This window comes from Bos taurus, chromosome 23 (genome assembly GCF_002263795.3).
Source record: "Bos taurus isolate L1 Dominette 01449 registration number 42190680 breed Hereford chromosome 23, ARS-UCD2.0, whole genome shotgun sequence".
NCBI classification, from domain to species: Eukaryota; Metazoa; Chordata; class Mammalia; order Artiodactyla; family Bovidae; genus Bos; species Bos taurus.
This window is the reverse complement of record NC_037350.1, coordinates 10,943,068-10,966,325: the sequence shown is the minus strand read 5'-3', so window position 1 is coordinate 10,966,325 and position 23,258 is coordinate 10,943,068. Positions and strand designations below refer to the sequence as shown.

Here is a 23,258-nt window from a genome sequence, read left to right as displayed (position 1 = left end):
ACTCGAGAGGCCAAAAATAAGACGGCGGCGAGGGTCACCCTGCTCTTCTGAGCCGGGCGCTGGTGACGGCCCGTGCTGAGCATTCCACAATCACACTTCTGTCTGAGGGTGCCCCTTCATCCCGGGGCATCGGCCTCCTGGTCAGAAGGTGGCAGAGCCCTGACTGTGGGCAGTGAGCAATGGTGACTCAGGAAAATTCGAAAGGACACAGGGAACACCCCCAAAGTCATCTGGGGACAGGCCCTGGTTCCCCCTGCCGGTCAGGGAGCCAGGAGTTCTGGTCTCCCATTGTAAAGGAGGAATTTCTGAAGTTCTCTCTGGAACTTTGGCAGAATTCTGTGGGATCTTTCAGAGGAAGCATTACGCTTTGGGTGTTTTTCTGGAGGGGAAATTACTAAGATTTCTTTCACCTTTATAGCTATTTGTGAATTAGCTCCTTTTCCCTTTTAGCTCCAGATTATATTTGTCTCTTTATTCTGATGCAGCATCTGTTACCTTGTATGACGAACAGTACTCCCGAAAGCAAGTAATGACAGTAATAATAGCTAACATTTATTCAGCCCTTATGGCACACCAGGTACTGGTCTCTCTGTGTGATTTTTGTGGTTCATCAAATCTGAGGCTCCATCAGTCTTCAGATATGCCATGTATGATGTACCACTAAAGAATACTGCCAATTAATCCACGACATGCCATTGATTTTAAGATTCACTTGACGCTCAGAAATGTTAAAACGGGAACGTTAGAATCAATGAAATGCAGTAACCGATTCTCAGTTGTCATCCTTGCCTTACAGCCTTACCGAGGAACAGAGAAGTTGGGTAAACCTGCCTGATGCCACAGAGCGACTATGTGGTGGAAATGGGATATGAACCCAGGTTCAGGCTTCAAAACCTGGGCTCCTAACTGCCACGCTGTATTGTGGCTGAGAAGTGGTTTCTGTCTATCCACCCGCGGGACAGAAGGCGGGACACAAAACACAAGAGGGAGAGCTGGACCCCACCCTCTGCTCCCTCTTCCTCATTGCCCCCAGGGCCAGTGTTGATGCCCCGTCTAAAAACTGCTCCTCCTCTCACTCCCAGCAGCTGGCACCCTGGTTCTGTCCTTCCTTGCCTCCCTCTTGCCCCTGCTTGGACTGCTGCAGTAGCCTCTTAGCTGTCACCCTCCTCCGATCTTTCCCCCACACCTCCACACACACAGACACACACACTGAGACAGTCATCTTCTTAAAATGTGAATCTGGTCTTGTCGCTGTTCCAAAACCTTGAAGAGATCCAAATCCTAACAAGCGATTTCTCACTCGTTTAGCTGTTTCAGCACCTACTCTGTGCCCAGCTCAGAGGATGGAAAGGTGAGCAACCCCCAGCGTGGTCCGCAGCCATGGTCTCACGGAGAAGCGAGACTCCTCAGTGGGCAGGTATGACTCAGTGTGAAAATGCTTCCAGGGGTGGGAGTGAAATGCTGGGCTGGTGGGAGGAGCACCTGCTCTGGGGGCTCAGCGACCCCTTCGTGGAGGTTGAGTGGGAGTTCACCAGGCAAAGAACAGCGAGGATTCCCAAGCAGAGGGAACAGCAGGTACAGCGGGCCAGAGCTGACAGAGAGGTTGGAGCAGAGTATCAGTGGGGTGTGTCCCAGGTGAGTCTAGAGGGTTAGGCTTGGAGTGGCTGGGCAAGGCTGTCTCTAACTGCCGACACCTTTCCTCTTCAGCCTCTGCTCCCTTCGCCTCCTCTCCCCACGGTGTCTCTCTGCAGTAGGTACTTGATTCTCAGACAGGCATCTTCCTCTTCCCCCATCCTCCACAGGCAGTGACATTCTCATCAGCAAACTTGTCCTTCCAGACCCTCCCTGGTGAAAATAACCCTGACCCTTGACTTAGCTCTCTGGCCTCTTGAGCCAGGCAAAAGCCTGGAAAACTTGTCTTGGGCTCAAAATAGGGGGGGAAGGGGGGATTTTGGAGAATTTTTAACAGAATTCAGCTGAGTAAAAGCCAAAGTTCTTACAAAGGCCTGTGAGACCCTGCACAGACTGGGTGACCTGCCCCCGCAGCCTTGACCCCCATCTTCCACTGTCTTCTCTTTGCCAGCTCTGTTTCGGCTACCCCCGTCTCCTTGCCGGTCCTCAAACACGGCCCCCACCCTGCATCCCTGCCCCACGTCCTTTGCACTTGCTGTTTCTATTACACCTCTCCCCTTCCTTATTTGTACATCTTCATCAGATTTTGTTCAGATTCACCTCTCAGAGCGGTACATCCTAATACACTATTTAAAATTGCAACTCGTATCATGCTCTTCCCTCCTTTTTCTCCGCAGCACTCACCATCTTCAAGAGCTTGTATGATTCACTTATTTGTTTACTGTCTGTCTTTTCCCCTGAGAGCTGAGCTCCAGGAGGGCAAGGATTTGGATCTGCCTGGTTCACTCGGTGTCCTCAGCACTAGCAGTAGCGCCTGGCATACAGTAGGTGTGCAAATAAGTAAATATTTGTTGGTTGAACAAATGAATTCTGAGTAGTGACTATGTGCCAGGGAGGCTTGGCCCCGGCTGCCGTGGAGGCTGGACTGCCGCAGGAACGGGGTCTGGGTTTCTCCAAGGGTGCCGGCCAGGCTGGTTCTGGCGGGCAGTGGGACAGGTCCCTGACAGCAGGTGAGTCCTGGGTGAATCACGGCTAATGAGATGGTGAGGGCCACGCCAAGCTGCTTCCCACACGGGCGGCCGACAGGTCACTACCTGTCGCCAGGAAACTCCTCAGTAAGGATTGAACAAGACCCTGGGCTGGGGCGGGAGGAAGTGCCTGCCCAGCCCCCCCCCCCCCCCACCTCGAGACCCCACCCATTCCTGAGGACTGAGTCGGCTCACCTGGGCTCTCCCCCGCCACCCCCCCAGGCCTTGGCGAGACACTGGTTTCTCAACTTTGGCTTTGAGATTTCCTTCCTAAATGGAGTTTCGCTCACTGCATCCCACGCCCCTCCCGGGTAGGGCCTGTTTGTCAGCTAAGTCTGTCTGGGTCATCCAGTCTGCAGAGGGAAGGCAGCAGGGCCTGGAAAACCCCAGGACCCTCCCTGGGCAGCCCTAGGGAGAGTCATTTGGCCAGAGTTTATTGAGTAGGGGCATAGGATCACTGGGGCTTTTAAAACCCGACTGAATAGTGTGGCGTGGTCTCCCTGACCAAATTCCACCAGGGTGCCTGCCTGAACCCAGGTGAGATGACTCCCTGTCTCAGGTCAGGGCATTGAGTTCCATGAGCTCAGAGTGGGGCAAAGCCTTCTAGCCTGTGGGTGGCCCGCAAGGCCAGCATGAGATCCTGGGTACACAGAGCAAGGAATGCAGGTGGGTAGCCAGGCCTCTGCCCCAAAGCCCAGAAGATGCTCTCCATGTGGCGGATCTCTGGGGAAGATGCTGGCCAGGCCGTATCCCAGTGTCACTGAATCTGGTTCCCTCCCACATTTCCTCTTCAGTCGGGGCACTTGGTCTCCCTGCGGGCCCTCTGCCCAGAACCCAGACAGCCCCTAGCTGCGTGGCCTCACCCCAGCCCTCTGTCTGGGTCTGAAATCCCCACCCTTATTTATTCATATCACAGTAACTTGTCTATCACGTTCAATGAATATATTTGTTGGCCAGTCATCAGATGTCCAAGGGGCACTGCCCAGCTGCCAGGCACAGTGCTCTGCCGATGGATGCAGAGATGGTGAGGCCTGGCCCTGTCTCAAGGGTGCACAGTCTTAGTAAATACACCAGCACGGCTCTCAGACACCCACATACCTATGCAGGGCTCCACAGGCACTCAGAACAGGGAGTGGCTGCTGGGGTGAGCGGTATTGGGCAGAGCCTCAGAGAGGAGCTGCAGCTTGAGCAGGACTGTCCTTGGGCTTTGCTGACCTACATTTGTCATTTAATCCTCACCACAGCCCTGTGATGCTGGCAGCACAGGTATCATCATACCCATTTTATGGATGACAAAACCAAGGTTCAAAGAGGTGAGGGGACTTGCCCAAGGCCTGTGTGATTAAGAGTGGCAGGGGCTCATCTCAAGTCCCAGTTTTCCAGTCTCCATGCAGCCGTCTCCTGTGCCCCACCTCAAGTTCTCCACATAAACACTACTTGGGTGCTTGGTATGGACCGGCTGCTGTCCACAAGCTGGCAACTTAGAAGTGGCAAGGTACGATCAAGGGGAGAAACCACACGCGTACCCAGCTGCTGAAATCTTTCGGTCAGTTGTCCATTCAGGATTTCTCTGGTGGTCTAGTGCTTAAGATTCCACGCTTCCATTGCAGAGACCACAGGTTCAATCCCTGGTTGGGGGAGTTTCCCATGCCTTCTCACTTAAAAAAAAAAAAGTTGTCTGTTCAACAGGTTCACAGAAAACCAGACAGAACAAAATGGGCAAAGAGGACCGTCCTCACAGAGGCCTCTCTTCGGCAGGAAGGCAGACGGTCAGGTGAGTGAGCAATGCCCTGAGGAGCGTCACACAGGGTGAGGGAACCAACACAGTGGCCAGGGAGGGGCTTTCCAGAATAGGGCATATTTGCCTGTGGTTGTCTCTGAAATGACGTTTGAGCAGAGGAGGCCTGTGGATGGCTGAGGAAGTGTGGCTAGCTGAGGCAGAGGGAACGGCAGTGCAAAGGCCCTGTGGCAGGACTATGCCGGGTTGTTCTGAGGAGCATTGAGCGGCTGAGCAGGTAAGGGAGGGGTAGTGGGAAGCAAGGTCAGAGAGCTAATGGCAGTAGGGGAGGCACGGATCCTAAAGACCTTGGAGGTCACAGTGAGGTCTTTGCTTTTAACCCTGAGTGAGATGGGAGCCATTGGAGGGTTTTGAGCTGAAGAGTGGCCCAACTTGACTTAGGTTTGAAAAGGATCTCTCTGGCTGCTACGGAGACAGACTAACGTGGCAAGGGACGGATGGGGACAGGGAGACAATGAAGGGCTACCGAGACCATCCTGGTGGAGATGGGTCAGGTTGGTGGTGGTGAAGTGGGAAGAAGTGGTCATTTGTTTTTAGGTCAAGCTGTGCGGCATGTGGGATCTAGTTCCCTGACCAGTGATTGAACCTGGACCCCATGCACTCGGAGCACAGAGTCTTAACTACCGGACCGCCAAGGAAGTCCCATAAGTGGTCATTTCTGATGTTCTGACACTAGTCCCACACTGGCTCCAGGACAGGAGGGCATCTCTGCCCCGGCCAGGTCCCATCAGAGGTGCCACACCCTCCACCGGAAGCATGGCATGGGGCATGGCACTGCCCAAGCAGCTGTGGAGGCTGGACAGTGCCAGGCCCTTCTTCCATCCCACCGTGTGGCCGCATAGGCCTCCTCATTTCATTTCAAACATTGTGAATTTGGCCCAGCAGCTATCATTCCCCTCCCACCCTGGGCCGGGCCACCAACCTGCACAATGTTTCTGGGAAGCAAGTGGTTCATATGTATTAAGAGTCTTAAAATTTTCATGCCTTTCGCCCCAGCGAGTCCCTTTCTGGGAGGTTCCCCTGGAGAAGTCACCTGACACTTCTGGTCAGGTGGTCACGGTTTCTACATCAAGAGCGGCACCTGTGCACTTGTGCCGCCCTTAAATTCATGTTTCCTAAGGATGTTCATGTCAAAGGGCAACACTCACGCTACAATACCAAGCGGATAGAATATTGTGCAGGAGACACCTGTACAAGGAAGGAAGTAGACGATGATTACCTCTGAGTGACTGGAACTTCCACTGAAGAAGAAACTTTGCTTTCTCCATTACACTTTTCTGCTTTGTATGGATGTTCTAAGATGGACATGCTTTGCCTTCATGATAATTGGATTTGAAAGCAGTATTAAAAAAAGAAACAGAAAGGAAATGCGAGTTCCCAGAAGCTGAGGAAGCACAGCAGAGGCCAGGCCCGGAGCAGAGAACTGACCCATCCCTTTCGGGGAAAGGCAGCAGCCACGTGGAGTGGAGCAAGCCTGGTGCCCCGCCAACCGGACAGCCGGCCGCTGGGCTCACTTCCTCCAGTGCGACTGCCCAGGGGCAGAGCTGAGAACGGTGGTGGGAGTGAGCACAGCCGGGTCCACTCCCCTTCCTACTGCCCAGGTCACGGGGGTCTGTCCCCTCTCCTTGGCCCTGCAGCGCCTGGAGTTTGCCCCTCCGTCACCTCTGCTTCCATCACATCTCACCAGAAGCCTGCTGCATTTGTAACCTTGTGTCTCCCCTAAGTATGTACCCAGGGGTTCTCAAAATGTGGTCCCCATACCAGCAGCATCAGCACCCACTCAGGAACTTGTTAGAAATACAGATTCACAGGCCCCACCCCAGACCCTCTGAATCTGAGACTCTGGCAGGTGAAGCCCAGGAATCCATGTTTTAACAAGCCCTCCAGGGCTACAGTTTGAGAGTGATACAGCCCCCCCATGGTCCTTGGTTTACCTCAATTATATCATCTTACACATTGCCATGATTTCCACTTAAGAGCTGGGACTCTGAGACCATACTTTATTATTTTTTTTTTGAGCTCATACTTTTATTTCAAGCTTTGTGCTCCACAGCTGCCTGGACTTCAGGCTGTCCTGTGGAGGTCCGGGTTGGCGCTCGGTGTTCATCGTGCCACGGACATGGGTTGAACCGGAGTTCGCACACTGTGGCATCAGAGCCCTGGCTGCTCTATTGGAAGACCAAGACTGATTCCCCAGGAGACCCTGCGGGCCTGGCCCCCTGTAGGATGAGGGAGGCAGGCTCCCTCCGGTGATGACAGCCAGTGGCAGTCAGGATGGACACACGCTGCCGTGGAGGGGCGCAGCGCCACCTGCTGGCCAGAAGGACGCCAGCAGCGATGCTGGCTGATTAATGCAGGGACCCACACACACGCACGCACACACACACTCAGCAGGAACACCATGACAAGCAAGCACGTGTCCCCTCCCACTGCATGGGGGCGGACGCATCCACACGTGGATGTCTGGGCCCGTGGGCATGTGGGGCTCTCTGCCACACGGCCTGGCAGATAGCACTGAATTCACTCACGTACTCATTTCTTCCTTTACCGAACGTTCTTTCAGATACGCCAAGCCCACAGTTGCTATCCCTGGCTGGGTGATGATCAAGAGACCAGGCAGTAACCAGGCGATGTAGGTAAGGGTCCCAGGAGAGATGCGCCTGGTGAGCTCGCAGAGGCAGCCCCTAACCCATCTAGACTGGAGTTGGGGGCAGGGACAAGTTGCCCAAGAGATCCAGCCCCTGCTGGGTCAAAGCCTGTGAGCGGGAGATGGCTGGGTGAAGGAGGCAGAGGTCAAATAGAGGGAAGCACAGAGGAGGAGCTGGAGGGGACAGTTGAGACCCTGGGCAGAGGGCCTTACACACGGGCCACAGAGTCTGGACTTTGTCCCCGCAGGCAGTGGGGAGCCATGGAAAGCTTCCAGCCGGGAAACAGCCCGGCCAGATTCCGGTGCCATAGCTAGTGACACGTCTGTACCAAAGCATAGGCCCTGAGGGTCTCTCAGCCCCTCCTAGGGCTGGGGGCCTTGCACGTGGTTTGTCCCTGGGTACTGCCTCTTCTTTCTGCAGCAGCAGTCCTCGGACGTGTCTGCGAAGGGGAGAGGTGCACCCCCGCCCCAGTCTCCAGAGAGAAGCCTGTGTCCACTCTAGAAATGAAGCAAACAACAGCCACTGTTAAGGCAGGCAGCCCTATGTGCCCAGAAGATGCCCATTTTCCACTCACCAGGCTGCCCAGACAGCTCAGAGGGTGAGAGGTCTTCTACAACATAGCTCCCTGTGCCCCCCCAGCTCCCCCTACTAGAGGGTCGGTGCCTCTCTGCACAGATGGTAACTGGATGGCTGCATCGTGCCGGGTGGAAACGCATTTACAGTATGGGACGCTGGTGCTCTGACACAAGCAGGGGTCTAGGGTAGAGAGCCCGAGGGCAGCCGGAAGGGGACCCCGGGGCGGCTGAGGGGAGGGGAGCAGCGTGAGGACTCCCCAGAGAGGAGGTGGCAGGTGGAGCTGAAGAGAAAAGCTTGGCGGCTTCCCAATTCAGCTGGGCCACAGCTTTGTCAATGGCCAGCTCTCTACCCGCCGGGCCCCTGGCCTGGCCCCGGGCCTGCGGTTTTCCTCAGTAGAACAGCGGGCGGCAGCTTCCGAGAAACCCCACCAAGACTTTCCTGTCAGGGCAACTCCAAGTTCCTCTTCAGGAAGGGGAAGTGGGGGAGTTTCTCCTAAGGGCTTTCAGTTTCTTTCTAAGAAGCCGGAGTGTCCCAACCCCGCAGTGCAGAGCCAGGTGTTAAGGGAAGAGACGTCCCACGGCAGGGGCTTTCCTATCTCGGGTTCACAGGTGGACATTCCAAAAGAGGAAAACTGGACCCGAGTTTTGCAGGCCCTTTCCCATGCCCCTCTCCTTTCTTCCCCCTCCGGTCACACGTCCCCTGCGCCCCTCCCTGCCCCCACCAACACGTGCAGTGCATGCACAGAATGTGGCCTGCCCTCCCTCGGGGACCTGCCAGGTGGAAATTTATTTCCTCAGCCCTCCCAGCCGACGTCCTGGGAGCTCAGCTTCCTCGGGGCTCTGCTGGGCGACTCAACATCTGACCCAGATCAAGACCCAACAGGTGACTCCAGCTTCTTGCCGATGCTGGGCCACGGAAGACCTCCAAACTTCTTTGAGGACACACTGTGGGAGCCCCAAGAACTGAGAGCCTGCCTTTTTTTTAAGAAGGCTTGGCTTGGTGGCAAAGCAGAAGTCCTGATGTGATTATAAACAAGAGCCACCATGGAGGCTAAGCACTTACCGTGTGCTAGCATTTTACATGAATATCCTCCTGTAACCCACCCCCCCAACCGAGGGGGCAATCCCATGACAAAGACACCATTGTTACTCCTGAAGTCAAGCAACCTGCCCATTCACCCAGCCCGCAAGCCTGTTCTTCCCAGTAGACTGCTTCTCAGAAAGGCGGGGAAGAAAGACTATCAGGCCCTCAAAGGAGCTGGCTGGGAAGGTGTGATCTCCAATATCGCCGATCCTCAAAGCAAGCTCTGAGTGGTGAAGAGCCAGCGATCTAGTTACCGCCGGCTTTGCAGCACGGCCACGGCTGGGGGTCTCCCCAGGACATCCACACTCCTGTCGCCTCTTCTGTTCTCCTCTTACAGGCATCGTGTTAGGGTTTCTGCTTTGCCAACACATGCGTTATGGGGACAGTGTGGGGATTTCCCCAAACCATGACGCTGTTCTGCTCAAAAACATTTGCCTAGAAGTCCACAACTGTGTGACTCACGCTGTTGAGGTGTCAAGAAAACTCACAGCTGCAGGGTGGAGGGGCCGGACCCACACGGAAGGGGGCACTCGGAGGGTGAGCAGTTCGGTACATAAAAATACAGGACACCCAGTTACATTTGAGTTTCAGATCAACTACAACATTTGGGATACCCTGATACTAAAAAAAAAAAAAAAAGTACTTATCTGAAGTGAAAGTGTGTGTTAGTTGCTCAGTTGAGTCTGACTGTTTGCGACCCCATGGATTGTAACCCAAATCAGGGACTGAACCAGTGTCTCTTACATCTCCTGCATTGGCACACGGGTTTTTTTGTTTGTTTGTTTATTTTTTTTTTTAACACTGGCACCACCTTGGAAACCCCAAGGACCTCCTAGCCCTTGGTTTCTGGCCTCGTTGAAAATCTGCTAGAAGCAAGAAGAGGTGGGAAGTAGCCAAAGAGCAGGTTTAGGGACAAGCAAGACAGCTCTGCTGGGAAAAGTGCTGTCCCTCCTATGCTCCAGCACCCAAGGAGATTGGGGCCTGGGTGCCTGGAGGGATCCTCTGGGGTCAGCCCACCCAGCTTTTCAAACACTCATGGCAACACCTGAGCCACAGCTGGGATCATTGCTAGCTCCCAAATTAGAAAAGTATGTTGTAAGGATGAAATGGCTAAATGGTCTACAAAATGTTAACTACGCAATTGTAACTCAGCTCCTGCACTTTATGTAAATTATATGCGCTGTGGCACGTGGGTCCATTTGAATACATTTAGGGATGTTGTTTTTTTTCCAGTCGCTCAGTCGGGTCGACTCCTTGCGACTCCGTGGACTGCAGCACTCCAGGCTCCTCTGCCCTTCACTATCTCCCAGAATTTGCTCAAATTCATATGCATTCAGCCAGTAGAGCTATCTAACCATCTCATCCTCTGTCGCCCCCTTCTCCTCCTGCCCTTAATCCTTTCCAGCATCGGGGTCTTTTCCAATGAGTCAGTTCTTCTTATCAGGTGGCCAAAGGATTGGAGTTTCAGCTTCCGCATCAGTCCTTCCAATGAGTATTCAGGGCTGATTTCCTTTAGGGTGGATTGGTTGGATCTCCTTGCAGTCCAAGGGACTCTCAAGAGTCTGCCAGGGATGTAGCCTCTGAGAGTAAGATGCCCAGGGCTTGGAAGCTCCACATAGAGCTGTTCCAGAGATGTGGAGACAGCGAATTCCTCCAGACCACCAGCTGTATTCCAGGGTCTGATGGCAGTGTAAAGGTGAATCTCTGGAGACAGAGATGAGGGAAGAGCAGGTCTGGGAGTTGGTGAAGCCCCTTCAGAGAGGGTCCCACTGGTCCCTGATAGGGGACCGCTGAGACCCAGCAGGGGCCTCGGGGCCAGACTGGAGCTCCTAGTAGGGCTACAGTCTTGACAGGGAACTGGAGGTCACATCTTGGGGCAAGCCCTGGGTGCTTCCCAGTGGGGATGAGCGCTGCGATTACTTCCTGACCTTTGTCTTCCTGAAAGGCCAGGGATGCTCACATGTAGCCGGCAGGGGCGACACCTAAGGGCTGGGGTTACCCAAGGTCCCCTGGTCACCATCAGCTCCATCTCTCAGAGCCACCACCAGAAGGTAATAGTCTTTGCTGTGGACAATGCACATTTTCTCAGTCTTGCGTAAAAGTATATCTTTAGGAAAATTGGTGAATTATAGTTTGTTCAGGCTGCTGAAGCACAGGACTCCTGCTGCGGAGACTTCAACAACAGAAATTAATTTTCTCACAATCCTGGAGGTTAGACATCTGAAATCAAAGTGTCAGCAGGGTTGATTTGTTTTAAGGTCCCTCTTTTCCTCTTTGTCTTCTGTGGCCTTCCCCCTGCCTAGGTCCTAATCTCCTCTTCTTTCTTTCTTTCGGCTTTTTATTTTTTTGACCACAGCTTTTGGGATCTTAGTTCCCCAACCAGGAATTGAACCTGCGCCCTCAGCAGTGAAAGCATGGAGTGCTAACCACTGGACTGCCAGGGAATTCCTTAGACAAGGGGCTTTCTCTCTCTTTCTAATCTCTTCTTCTGATAAGGACACCAATCATATAAAAGTAGGGCTCACCTGTTGACTTCATTTTATCTTGTGTTTTGCTGAGTTGCTCAGTCGTGTCTGATTCTTTGAGGCCCCCCTGGACTGTAGCCCACCAGGCTCCTCTGCCCGTGGAATTTTCCAGGCAAGAATGCTGGAGTGGATCGCCATTTCCTCCTCTGGGGATCTTCCCAAACCAGGAGTCGAACTCCCATCCATCTCTTGTGTCTCCTTCATTGGCAGGTGGGTTCTTTACCACTAGCGCCACCTGGGAAGTCCCCATTTTACACTAATTATCCCTTTACAGACTCAATGTCCAAATACAGTCAATCTGAGGAACTGGGGATTAGAACTTCAACATACAAGTTTGGGGGAGGACACAATTCAACCAACAACACTTGCTGATTTTTAACTAAAATTGAAAGTGAAGACAGTGTGCTGGCTTTGGAAATGCAGGTTGGAGATTGGTCCCAAGACCACTCCTCAGAGATGACCAGCTTTCCTTAGACATTCTGGAGCCTCCCCTGCCTACCCAGTTGTTTTGTTGTTGTTGTTTTTTACAAGCCTACCCAGTTATGATCCTGGTAGTTTGGGGACACAGCTTCTGGATGTGGCCCCCACTGGCCAGTGGACTGGGAGGGGTCAGTGTTGCAACCAAAATGCTGGGACTTAGAATAGGGTGAGCAGCTCCCTACTCTATGATAAAGGTCTGGTAATCATTGTGCTTGAACAGATGTGGTCTTTAAAAACAAAGTTTCAAACTCTCTACCCTGAGCTGCTATTTATAGGATCATTCAAGAGTCTCTTTAAAAAAGAGATGAACTCTTAGTGCTTGTGTTTTCACAAAAGTTGTTTTTTAATCGCTAAATCGTATCTGAGCCTTTGTGACCCCATGGACTGTAGCCGGCCAGGCTCCTCTGTCCGTGGGATTTCCCAGGCAAGAATACAGAAGTAGGTTGCCATTTCTTTCTCCAGGGAAGGAATGAACCCAAGTCTCCTGCTTGGCAGGTGGATTCTTTACCACTGAGCCACCTGGGAAGCCCTTTTAATAAGTAGTATATGTTTATCATTAAAAACAGACAAAAAAGAAGGAAAAATTAACGATAATCAGTAATCGGGCCTTCCAGAGATAATCACCGTTAACATTTGGGTTTCTATATCTATCTGTATCTATTGATGTGTCTTATTAATCTCCATCTTTATCTACATTTATATAGCTGAGTTTACTTTAAAGATAAGAGTAAGCTGTGCCATTTCATAATTTCTTATCCATTACTGTATCATGATCACCTCACTAGGCACTGAATTGTTTTCTAAAATGCTATTTTATATGGTGGCAGATACACGCCATAGCTACTGAACAAATTTCCTATTATTGAATAATTGGGTTATTTTACCATTTTTATGATATTGAATGAAGCTGCAACAACATCTTCATAGTTAAATATTTGCCATGATTATCTACTATGAATAAATTCCAAGAGGTGAAATTTTTGAGTCAAAGAGAGAGCACTGTTTAAAATTTTCAACTTTATTTTTTAATAGATAGTATACTCACAAGGATGCAGTATTATATCCAAATTCAAAAGGTATATCCCCATCTCTGTTCCAAAGTCAACCAGTTCCCCTACTCAGAGGCAATTGCTGTTACCGATGTCTTATGTTCTTTCCAGAGATATTTTACATACATATATATATATATATATACACACATATACACATGTAGGTAGTATGCGTTTATGTGTATACACACATAAAATAATATGCATATGTATCAAACCCAGGTCTCCTGCATTGCAGGCAGACCTCTTTACTGTCTGAGCCACCAGGGAAGCCCTCTCTACATATACATATATGTCTATGCGTAATTTTTTTCACAAATGGCAATGGCACCCCACTCCAGTACTCTTGCCTGGAAAATCCCATGGACGGAGGAGCCTGGTGGGCTGCAGTCCATGGGGTCACTAAGAGTCGGACACGACTGAGCAACTTCACTTTCACTTTTCACTTTTCACTTTCATGCATTGGAGAAGGAAATGGCAACCCACTCCAGTGTTCTTGCCTGGAGAATCCCAGGGACGGGGGAGCCTGGTGGGCTGCCGTCTATGGGGTCGCACAGAGTGGGACGCGACTGACGCAACTTAGCAGCAGCAGCAGTGTCCTCTATATACTATTTTGCACTTTGCGTTTCTCACTTGAATCATCTTGGAGGGCTGTCCCATATCAGAACATAAACAACTTCCTCATTGTTTTGAGCAGCTGCATGGTTGCCGTTATATGTATGTACTGTAATATATTTAAATAATTCCCTATTGATGGCCATATAGATTGTTTACTAATTATATATGACTATATAACAAATTACCCCCAAAATATATTAACATAAAACTACAACAAAAATTTATTTTCTCTTATGGTTTCTTTCAGTCAGAAATTTGTGAAGGACTCAGTTGGGCACTTCGCACTTGGGGTCTCCCACGAGGCTTTAGTCAGGTGTTGACTGAGGCCGAAGTCATCAGATGACAGCTGGGACTGGAGGATCATTGCTAAGGTTACTCACTTGTACAGCTGGCCAGTTAGTGCCACCTGTAGGCGGGGTGCCTCGGTGCCTCTCCACGTGGACATCTCCACAAAGATATCAGAACATCACTGCTGCTGTGTCTTGTTGGTTGAAGCAAGTCACCAGGTCAACCTAGATTCAAGAGGAGGTGAAATTGGAAATTCCATCCAGTGATTAGGACTCTACATGTTCATTGTAAGGGGCACAGGTTCAATCCCTGGTTGGGGAATTAAATCCTGAAAGCCAAAAAAAAAAAAAGAGAGAGAAAGAAGAGGTGAAATAGATTCCATCTTGTGGTAGCAGAAGCAGCAAAGTCCAGTTGCAAAGAGGCATGAACAAAGAGGTGGGGGTAATTCTCTGGGGGGCCATTATTGTAACAATACTCCCTAGGGATGGTGCACAAAGTTCATTCACTGGGTCAGCACGCCCCACGCATGCACTCAGAGATCTGTGAACTTTGGTCTCACTCTTGGAACAACCTGCTGCCGCCCAGCTTGCTCCTCACTCCCTTCTCAGCCAGTCCAGCTCAGATCTGCCTGGACATAGGCTGTGTCTCTGGTCTGGGGCCCTGTTTATGCCCTTTGGCCTTGCTGATGTATGTGTGGACTTTGATTCAGGTTACCTGCCAGCCTTCCCGCTCAGCCTGGCCTCCACTCTGCTTCCTGGAACTCACAGCCCCACCCCGTCAGCTGTCCTCTGGCAGGGTCTGGTCTGCCTCCCCACTGGGAAAGTTCATACACCTCCAGTGGATTCTTCTTGACCAATTTCCCGAGAAAACTGCTTAATACATCTGAAAGTACAGTATGTGTCTTTCATTCACCCTTTCATTCGCCCCAGCCGAATAAACTCCAGTAATTCAGACCATTAAGAAATTCCATGGTTTATGCTCCAAATTTTAGTCTTTTTTTTGTACTTTAGAACTCATGAGTTACTGAGAATACAAACCCATGATGTTATTTGATAACAGCTATAAAAGGAAAAGATAATACTAATAAGATAGAATCTCACAAAATGGTTTATTGGTTGGATCAAGAAGTTAACATGAATCACATTTTCCTAATTGAATCATACTTTTTGATGTAGTAGCTGGACTTGTTGCCTAAGGACCCTCAGAGGGCTGTAAGACAGAGAATAGAATTATTTAGTAGTCAAAGTTTAGATTTTTTATAAGGGGAAGCCTTTTGGTAAAGATATTAATTTGCTGGTTGTTAAAATGATTTTAGTGTTTCAAAGAAACAAGGTGTACAACAATTTCAACTTTAGTGAAAAAAGATACATTTATTGTAAAAAGGGGGAAAATCTATACAACAAAACATAAAACATAATATAATGTGTGTGTATCTCCTTTCTTTGGAAATATCTATAGTTTCTTATAGAAACTGGTTTCTCAGTAATATCAACTCTTAGGAGAAAAAAAATGTGTGTGTGACAGCAGGGCGGGAGGAAGATGTTTAGATTTATCCTTGTTCCTTTTGAATTTTGTACCAAAATTAAACCAAAACTGTGGGAGCAGATATCACCTGGGAGGGGACATAAGGGAGTTCTCCAGGGTGCTGGAAATATTCTGGTTCTTGACGTGAGTGGTGGCTATGTGGATGAACACCCATGAAAAGTTGTCAATCTGTACACTTAAAATCAATGCACTTTATTATGTTATACTTTCAAGAAAGCAATGTCTATCAATGAAAAATATATATATATTACAAATAATTTTTTACTTTGTGTCTTATCGGCAGGGCACACGACATGGCATGTAGGATCTTAGTTCTCCAACCAAGGGTCAAACCCACGCCCCCGGCAATGGAGGCACAGAGTCTTAACCACTGGACCACCAGGGAAGTCCCCAAAATAATTTTTTAAGAAGAAAAATAAAGCCAGACCAGGCAGGCTGCCAAAAAATAAAGTCAGACCTTGCCTTGCTCCGCAAAAGTAAGTATGTTTCTGAAAATTTACTTAAGCCGGTTTCTATAAAGTGCAGCATAAATTCCAATCGGCTTCCATGATAATGTCTGAGATGCATTTGTGGACTTACTCTGGTGCTGGTCTTGATCTGAACATTGCAATCCTGCCGTGGTAAACTCCCCACCCTCTTGAGTCTGGGCTTGATGATTTTGAGAGAGGGAAAGGTGATGAGTCTCCCTGAAAGGCCTGAGAAACAGGAGCCCAGCAGAGAACAGAGGAAAAGGTTATTAACCAAGCGCCTCTGGTTCTGGGCCCTGCACGCAGTGGCACAACCAAAGCAGACAAAGACCTCTTCTGAGAGGCAGGAGAGAAAATAAAAACTGGAAAACAAAACCACGTATGAATAATCCACTCATACGCTCAGCATGTCAACTTTTTAAAAGTCCTTTGACACTCATTATTTCATTTGACCCCGAAACAGCTCTATGAATGGACAGAGCACATGTTGGTCACCCTGTTTTATGAAGGAGGAAGGAAGCCAAGGCACAGAGAGTGAAGTCACATGGAGGCAGCAGAGTCAGAACTCAAACCCGTGTTTTACAATTCTAAGTCCAATGTGATAACTGCCGCTTCCCAGAAAGGTCACAGAGCATCCGGAGTCAGTTCCGGCTTCCCCCACTTACGGGCAGTGTGATTTGGGGTGAACTGCTGAATCTGCACCTCCCTATTCCCATCTGTACAATGGAGCAGGTTTGCAGATTAAATGCACTGGCACCCTGAAAGCATATAATAAGTGTTCATTAAAATTTATCCCTTGTTTTTGTTTCCAGAGATAAAGAGAGACACAATTAAAATGCCAAAAATGACAAATAAGAGAATCACGGAGAGAAGAGGGTGAGGAGAAAAAAATCAGAGGCAGAAATGGCTTCAGAATGACAGTGACAAATGGCTCCAGCGTGTCAGTGACTCAGGCAGTAAGAACAGGAAGGGCGAGACCAGGTGGAGGCCGGGGTCAGGCCAGGAGCACCAGTAGCTAGGTGCCCTCACCTCTGCCTTGGCCTTCGACTTGCAGAAGCTCATTGTTTGCATAGGCTAAGGCCTGCTAGCAACTGGCCCAGGACAGAGCGTGAGGCCAGAGGAGAGAAGAGATGCCACCTTGAGGCTTGGGCAGGTGAGCAAGGTGGCTTCGTTCAGCTACTTCAGGATGCCAGACCCTGTGGACAGTGGTGTGCTGGCAAAAAGCAGCAACCAAATCTTTGTTGAGAGGTGAGGAGTAAGAGAGGGACTGATTTGCCAATTTCCATGGTGGGAACCCTCCCACCATGGCCGACTGTATGAAGAAGTGGGCCTTGGGGTCCGGTCATGGGGGAGGGACAGGCAGCCAGGAAGAAAAGGCAAAGGTGGGAGGCCACGGTCAGGGTGAGGGGACCTTGTCCTGGGCCCTAGGAGAGTCAGTGGAAGTGCCGCACAACCTTGCACACACCCATTACACCTCTCTGACCTCCACTCACCTCAGTGGAAGCGGAATCACACCTCTAAATGGCTAAATAAACCATGTTGGTGACCTGACAGCGCTGGTGAATCCAGGCCAGAAGGTATTTCTTGGGCACTTACTATGTGCTAAGTTCTGGGATACAGAGATGCATAAACGAGCTCTGAGAGGTAGCCAGGGCCCAGATCACAAAAGGCCTGGTGGACTGTAGGAGGGAGGCATCACATGGACTTCTAACCGTGATGCCACCTCTGGAGGGTCGGGACCAGGACCCTGGATTGGAGTTTCAGGTGGGAAAGAATTCCTATGTCTGATGTTTGGAGCACGACCCCCAAGGCACTTCCCAGCTGGCACTAGTGATAAAGAATCCGCCTGCCAATGCTGGAGACGGAACAGACGCAGGTTCGACCCCTGGGTTGGGACGATCCCCTGGGGGAGGAAACAGCAACCCACTCCAGTATTCTTGCTGGGGAAATCCCAGGGACAGAGGAGCGTGGTGGGCTACAGTCCATGGGGTCGAAAAGAGTTGGACACAACTGAGTGACTAATACTAACACTGAAGGCAGAAGTAACTAGACTCGCTAATGGAACAAATTCTCCCAGGAATGTAGCTACTGAGCAGGCATGTTTACTGAGCTGTGTCTGACTCTTTTCGACCCCATGAACTGCAGGCCGGTAGGCTCCTCTGTCCATGGGATTTTCCCAGCAAAAATACTGGAGTGGGTTGCCATTTCTTCCTCTAGGGGATCTTCCCGGCCCAGGAATCAAACCCATGTCTTGTGCATTGGCAGGTGGATTCTTTGCCGCCCTGCTACCTGGGAAGGCTCCACAAAGAGCATAGTTAATCACAACTCCCAGCTATTGAGCTCCTTCTGTGGACCAGGAGCTTTGCCTGCACCATCTTTGGTTTTCACACCAAACCTGCAAGGCAACCTATTCACATAAATAATGGAAGCTCAGAGAGTGATGTGCCCAAAGTCCCACAGCAAACCCACCACAGAGCTGAGATCTGAGCCTTTTAGACCGTCATGGTGCCCTTCCCAACATACCAGCTGCCCCTAGGACTTTGGAAGGATTAGGATTCTGTCTGGCACATAATAGACACTTAAAATTATTATGTTTACAAAATATTAATTATTACAGTCCCTTATTTCATTACATTTATAAACTTCCGCCAGCTTTATTGAAGTATAACTGACAACAAATTGTATAGATTAAGGATGTACAACATGATGTTTTTGATACATTTGTAAACTTAAAAAAAGAGTTGTAAATACTACACACTCACCAGAATGATTAAAATTATAAACAAGCAAAAACAAAAACCCTGACTGTGCCAAGAACTGGTGAAGATGTGAGCAATGGAAGTCTCGTTGTTGATGATGGGAGTGCAAAATGGTACAGCCACCCTGGAGGACAGCTTGGCAGTTTCTTTTTTCTTCTTTTTAATACTCCTTTTAAAAAATATATTTTTAAAACTAATTCATTTTTTGGCCTTGCTGGATCTTTGCTGCTATGTGTGGGCTTTCTCTAGCTGCAGCGTTTGGAGGCTCTTCTTCATTGCAGCACATGGGCTTCTTATTGCGGTGGCATCTCTTGTTGCCATGCACAGGCCCCAGGCACCCAGGCTTTAGTAGTTGCTGCTTAGCTGCTCTGCAGCATGTGGAATCTTCCCAGAGCAGGGCTCGAACCTGGGTCCCCTGCCTTGGCAGGTGGATTCTTAATCGCTGGACCACAAGGGGAGTCCCAGCTTGGCAGTTTCTGAGAGTTAATCATACACTTACCGTATGACCCCGTGATCCAATTCTAGGTATTTACCCTAGAGAAATGAAAATGTATGGTCACAAAAAAAGAACATGAATGTTCATAGTTCATAGCAACACTATTCATAATTGCCCCAAATTGAAAATAACCCAACTTCCTTCAGCTGGTAAAGGTAAACAAACCATATATATCCACACGGGGGATTCTACTCAGCAGTGGAAGGGAACAAAGTCCTGGTCCATGAACATCGTGGGTGAGTCTCAGATGCCTGAGGCTGAGCAAAAGAAGCCAGACTCAAACGTCTCCATACTGCGTGACTGCATCTAGATGACTTTCTGGAAAAGACAAAACCATAGGTCAGGGGACGGAGCAGGGGTTGCCAGGGGCCAGGGGGTGAGGGGAGGGGCGCAGCCAGGGAACCTTCTCAGGGGGACAGAGTTGTTCTATGCCATTGTTTTAAAGGCCATGTCGTGTGGCAAGAAGGATCTTAGTTCCCTGACCAGGGATCGAACCCACACTCCCTGCACTGGAAGTGTGGCATCTTAACCACTGAACTGTCAGGAAAGTCCCTACCCTATTAATAAGTCTTGATTGTGGTAATGGTTTCGTGACTGTACCTTTTGCCAAAACTCATAGAACTATTTTATACAGGGTGGGTTTTACTGTATGTAAATTACAGTTCAATATATCCTAACTCACATAGTGCCCTAGTAAGGCCACTTTCCACACACCCTACTCAGATTCACCATTGCTGGGAACACTTGGGGACCAGAATCAGGGCTCCCGAGCTCAGGAACCAGCCCTGCCCTTTCTGAAGGGACTCTTCATCAGAACCACTGATGAACTTTAAAATCTGATGTCACAGCCCATTCTGAATCAGGGGAGTCTCATTTAACAGCCTCGGGGTGCAGCCTGGGCACTGGGAGTTTTTCAAAAGCTTCCCAAGTGATTTAAATGACCTAGACACTGAGCTCCCTAAGAGTAGGGATTACAAGTTATTCAACTTTGTATTCCCAGATTCTCCATGAATATGTGCATTGCAGCACATAGAAGCAGACAGCGCAGTGTGACACGGTGAAAGCCTGTAATAAGCACGTGTGGCCACCACTGCTCTGAGTGTTGGATACATAGTCATTCAGCTGACTTCCCCGAGCTCCCCAGGGAGGTAGGATTATGGTCACCCTGCTTTACCCAGCCCAGAGTAATGAAGTCTCACCCAAGACAACACAGCCAATAAGCGGCAGAGCTGTGTGGAGGCCTGGGCCCACTAACCACGGGGCATACTGCCCCCCAGTGTTGGCTAGGAGGAGACTTTGAGTCTGAGTTCATTACTTACAGGCTGGGTGACCATGGACAAGTTACTGAGCCTTGACTGGTTTCCCTGTCCTCATCTGTAAAATGTGGACAGCTGAACTGATGCCAAAAGGCTGTTCCTGAATGAATGAAATGACGTGTGCCAAGGGCTCACTGTAGTGTAAATACTCAGCAAGTTGAGCAATAATGATTGTGAGAAGCAATGAGTGAATGAATGAGTGGATGCCGTTCCCAGGGCCCAGGAGTCAGCCCTGGGTACTGGAGGAAGGAGGGTTCCCCAGGAGGGAAGGCAGGGAGAGACAACATCTTCCATTGACTTGGGGCCCCCGAGAACCCCAGAGATGCCTCCGTCCTGGCCTCTGCCAGCCTTCCCTCTCCTTCCACCCTAGATCCTCTTCCACGATCAGGGCACATGGGTACTTTGAGCCAGCAGACTGCTAGGCAAGCCTCCAGCCTTTTAGAAGCAGGGAGCTTCAAGGTGAAAATCGGAATCCCTTAGAGTCATCCCTACCTGACGCAGCCCGTGAGCCTGGGACAAATAGGGTCGACGGGTGAGGGAAGCCAGAGTGAGGTCAGCCTGGGAAGGTCAGGGGCTCCCCCTGCGTCATAAGGGCCTCTCTGAGCTCTCAGGAGATGAGCCATGGTGTTCCTGGCTTTCTGGTGGGACCCAGCTCTCTTCTACTCCCTGGTCACTGCACATTTTCACATCTTCACACTCATTCACGGAATAATAAGCGACTCCATTCCGGCCGGGTACTTCCAGCTTGCACTTCCTAGTGGCTGCGGGGGCCAGTGGAGCACACAGCAGGGCACACAGCCTCTGGGTTCTGGCATTTCTGCCAAGTAACCCCAAGTGGTGGCAGATCAGGTACCCTCCCAGCGAGGAGGGCAGAGTGGGTGAGTCTTCTTTTGGGCCTTCCTTTATTTTCCCCTTAACACAGGAAAGTCACTTTTGTTCTTGTGATCATGGAATAATATCTCATGTTGAAAAAAAAAATTCAAACACCACAGATGCAGCTAAAGAAGACAGCAAAGGGCGTTGTGTACCCTTCAGTCGGGGCAGATGTAAAATATCTTCACCCAAGCAGGACCGGAACATTCCACAGCCAGTGATTTGGAAAGTTGCCGCTTCCCCACTGTTATGTGACCACAAGCAAGTTCTACTCAACCACTGACGCTTCAGTTTCCTCATCTGTAAAATGAGGATTTGGATATAGTATCTACTTCTAATGTTATTAAGGATTAAGTGGGACTTCCCTAGTGGTACACTGGATAAGAATCTGCCTGCCATTGCATGGACCTTGGTTTTATCCCTGACCCAGGAAGATCCCACACCTGAGGAACAACTAAACCCGTGCACCACAACTATTGAGCCTGTGCTCTAGAGCCCGAGCCTCAGCTACCGAGCCCGTGTACCCTGGAGGCTGTGAGCGGTCACCTCAGCTGTAACTCGTGCATGTCCCAACCTGCCCCTCCCGAGGCCACCTCATCTCAGCTAGTGGCCACTCCACCCCAGCCCCCTGTTCTCAGGTCAGAGGCCATAGAGTCACCTCTGGTTCCCTCTCTCTCCCACCGTAGTCACTGTGTAGGGGGGTTTCCACTCTACCTTCAAAATGAACCCAGAATTCGATCCCTTCTCACCACTTTCACTGCTCCAACCCTAATATAAGCCACCTCCCCCTCACTGATACAGTTGTGACTGCCTCTCAGCTGCTTCTGCCTTCATCCCTTTCAGTCTGTTTCAGCAAAAGCAGCAGGACAGAGTCTGTTAAAACAAATCAGATTCCCCTCAAGACTCCTCCTCTCATTCAGCCCTGCTCCCTGACCCCACCCTCAGTTTAGTGGTCTTCTGCCCTGATCTCCTTCCTGCCCACTCTGCTCCGGCCACACTGACCTCCTCGCTGTTCTTTGCACGCGCCAGGCAGGCTCCCACCGCAGGACCGTTGCACTTGCTGTTCCCTCTGCCTGGAATGTGCTCCCCGCTGCTACCTGTGTGCTGCTCTCCCTTTCTTCTTTCCTTGAGCTTGTTTTTCAGACACTGACTTCTCAGTGAAGCCCTCCTTGATTTTCCTTTAAACACGGGACGCACACACATCCCAGTCCGCCCTGCTCCCTTTCTTACTCCTTTTGTTCTCCTACCAGAATGACAAGGGGTTTCCTGAGACTTAAGGTTTTCAGTTTTAAAACTAGGCAAGTCTGGATGGTTTGTCACTCATTACATCTAATATGTTCTACATTTTATTAATATGTACTTACTTTGTTGAATAAGAACATAAACTCCATGAAGGCAGAGATTTTGTCTCCTTCATTGCTGTACCCCTGGTATAGGAACTGCGTTTGGCTCAAAAAGATGTTCAACAAATACTTGTTGAATGAAGGAATAAACTTACGGCCAGGCCAGGCTGGTCCCCAGAGAGATGGTGCCAAGTAGGTTTTCTTGGGCTTTAAAAAATACCCTAAAGGGGCTTCCCTGGTAGTCCAGGAGTTAAGATTCCATTCTTCCACAACAGGGGCTGTGAGTTTGAGTCCTGGTTGGGGAACTAAGATCCCACGTGCCGTGTGACTCAACCAAGAAAATTTAAAAATACCCTACAGAAGGGAGGGGGCCTCAGACTGCGGAGGGAGGCAGGAGCAAATCGCTGGGCAAAGATCTGTGACTTGTCTGCTTCACGTGTCAGGGCCCAGGCTGGGGCCCCTGGATGCGGGCTGCTGGTCACTGCCACCCCCTGGTGGTCTCTTATGAAAAAGCAGCCTAACCCACCCTCTAGAGGGCGGGAGATGCTCCCCTGACTTTCCCTCCAGCTCCTATTGCTGTCTCCCCCCTATTTTCTTCACTCTTTTCCCCCTTCTCTGCTCAGCCTACTGCTCTGCTACCTGATGGATGGAGCTTTCACCTTAGTGCACTGTGTTAAAACCTGGTTCCTACATCCAGCAGCTGGGGGGACCTTGAGCAATGACTAACCCTCTCT

At 50.1% G+C, this 23,258-nt stretch overlaps 1 long non-coding RNA gene across 4 annotated transcripts in view; it reads left to right on the top strand.

The window, feature by feature from the left end:
* LOC132343602 (uncharacterized) overlaps window positions 1–22,579 on the top strand; it is a 67,926-nt gene extending 45,347 nt beyond the window's left edge. The window contains exons 2-6 of one of the 4 annotated variants that reach the window (XR_009492519.1): window positions 1,309–1,417; window positions 4,350–4,434; window positions 4,996–7,094; window positions 7,527–11,500; window positions 13,685–22,579. This is a non-coding gene — a long non-coding RNA (uncharacterized lncRNA). Of the gene's footprint in view, window positions 1–1,308; window positions 1,418–4,349; window positions 4,435–4,995; window positions 11,501–13,684 lie in introns of all 4 variants that reach the window. The other 3 variants (XR_009492517.1, XR_009492518.1, XR_009492516.1) reach the window with 3 other exon arrangements.
* The last annotated feature ends 679 nt before the right edge of the window (window positions 22,580–23,258 follow it).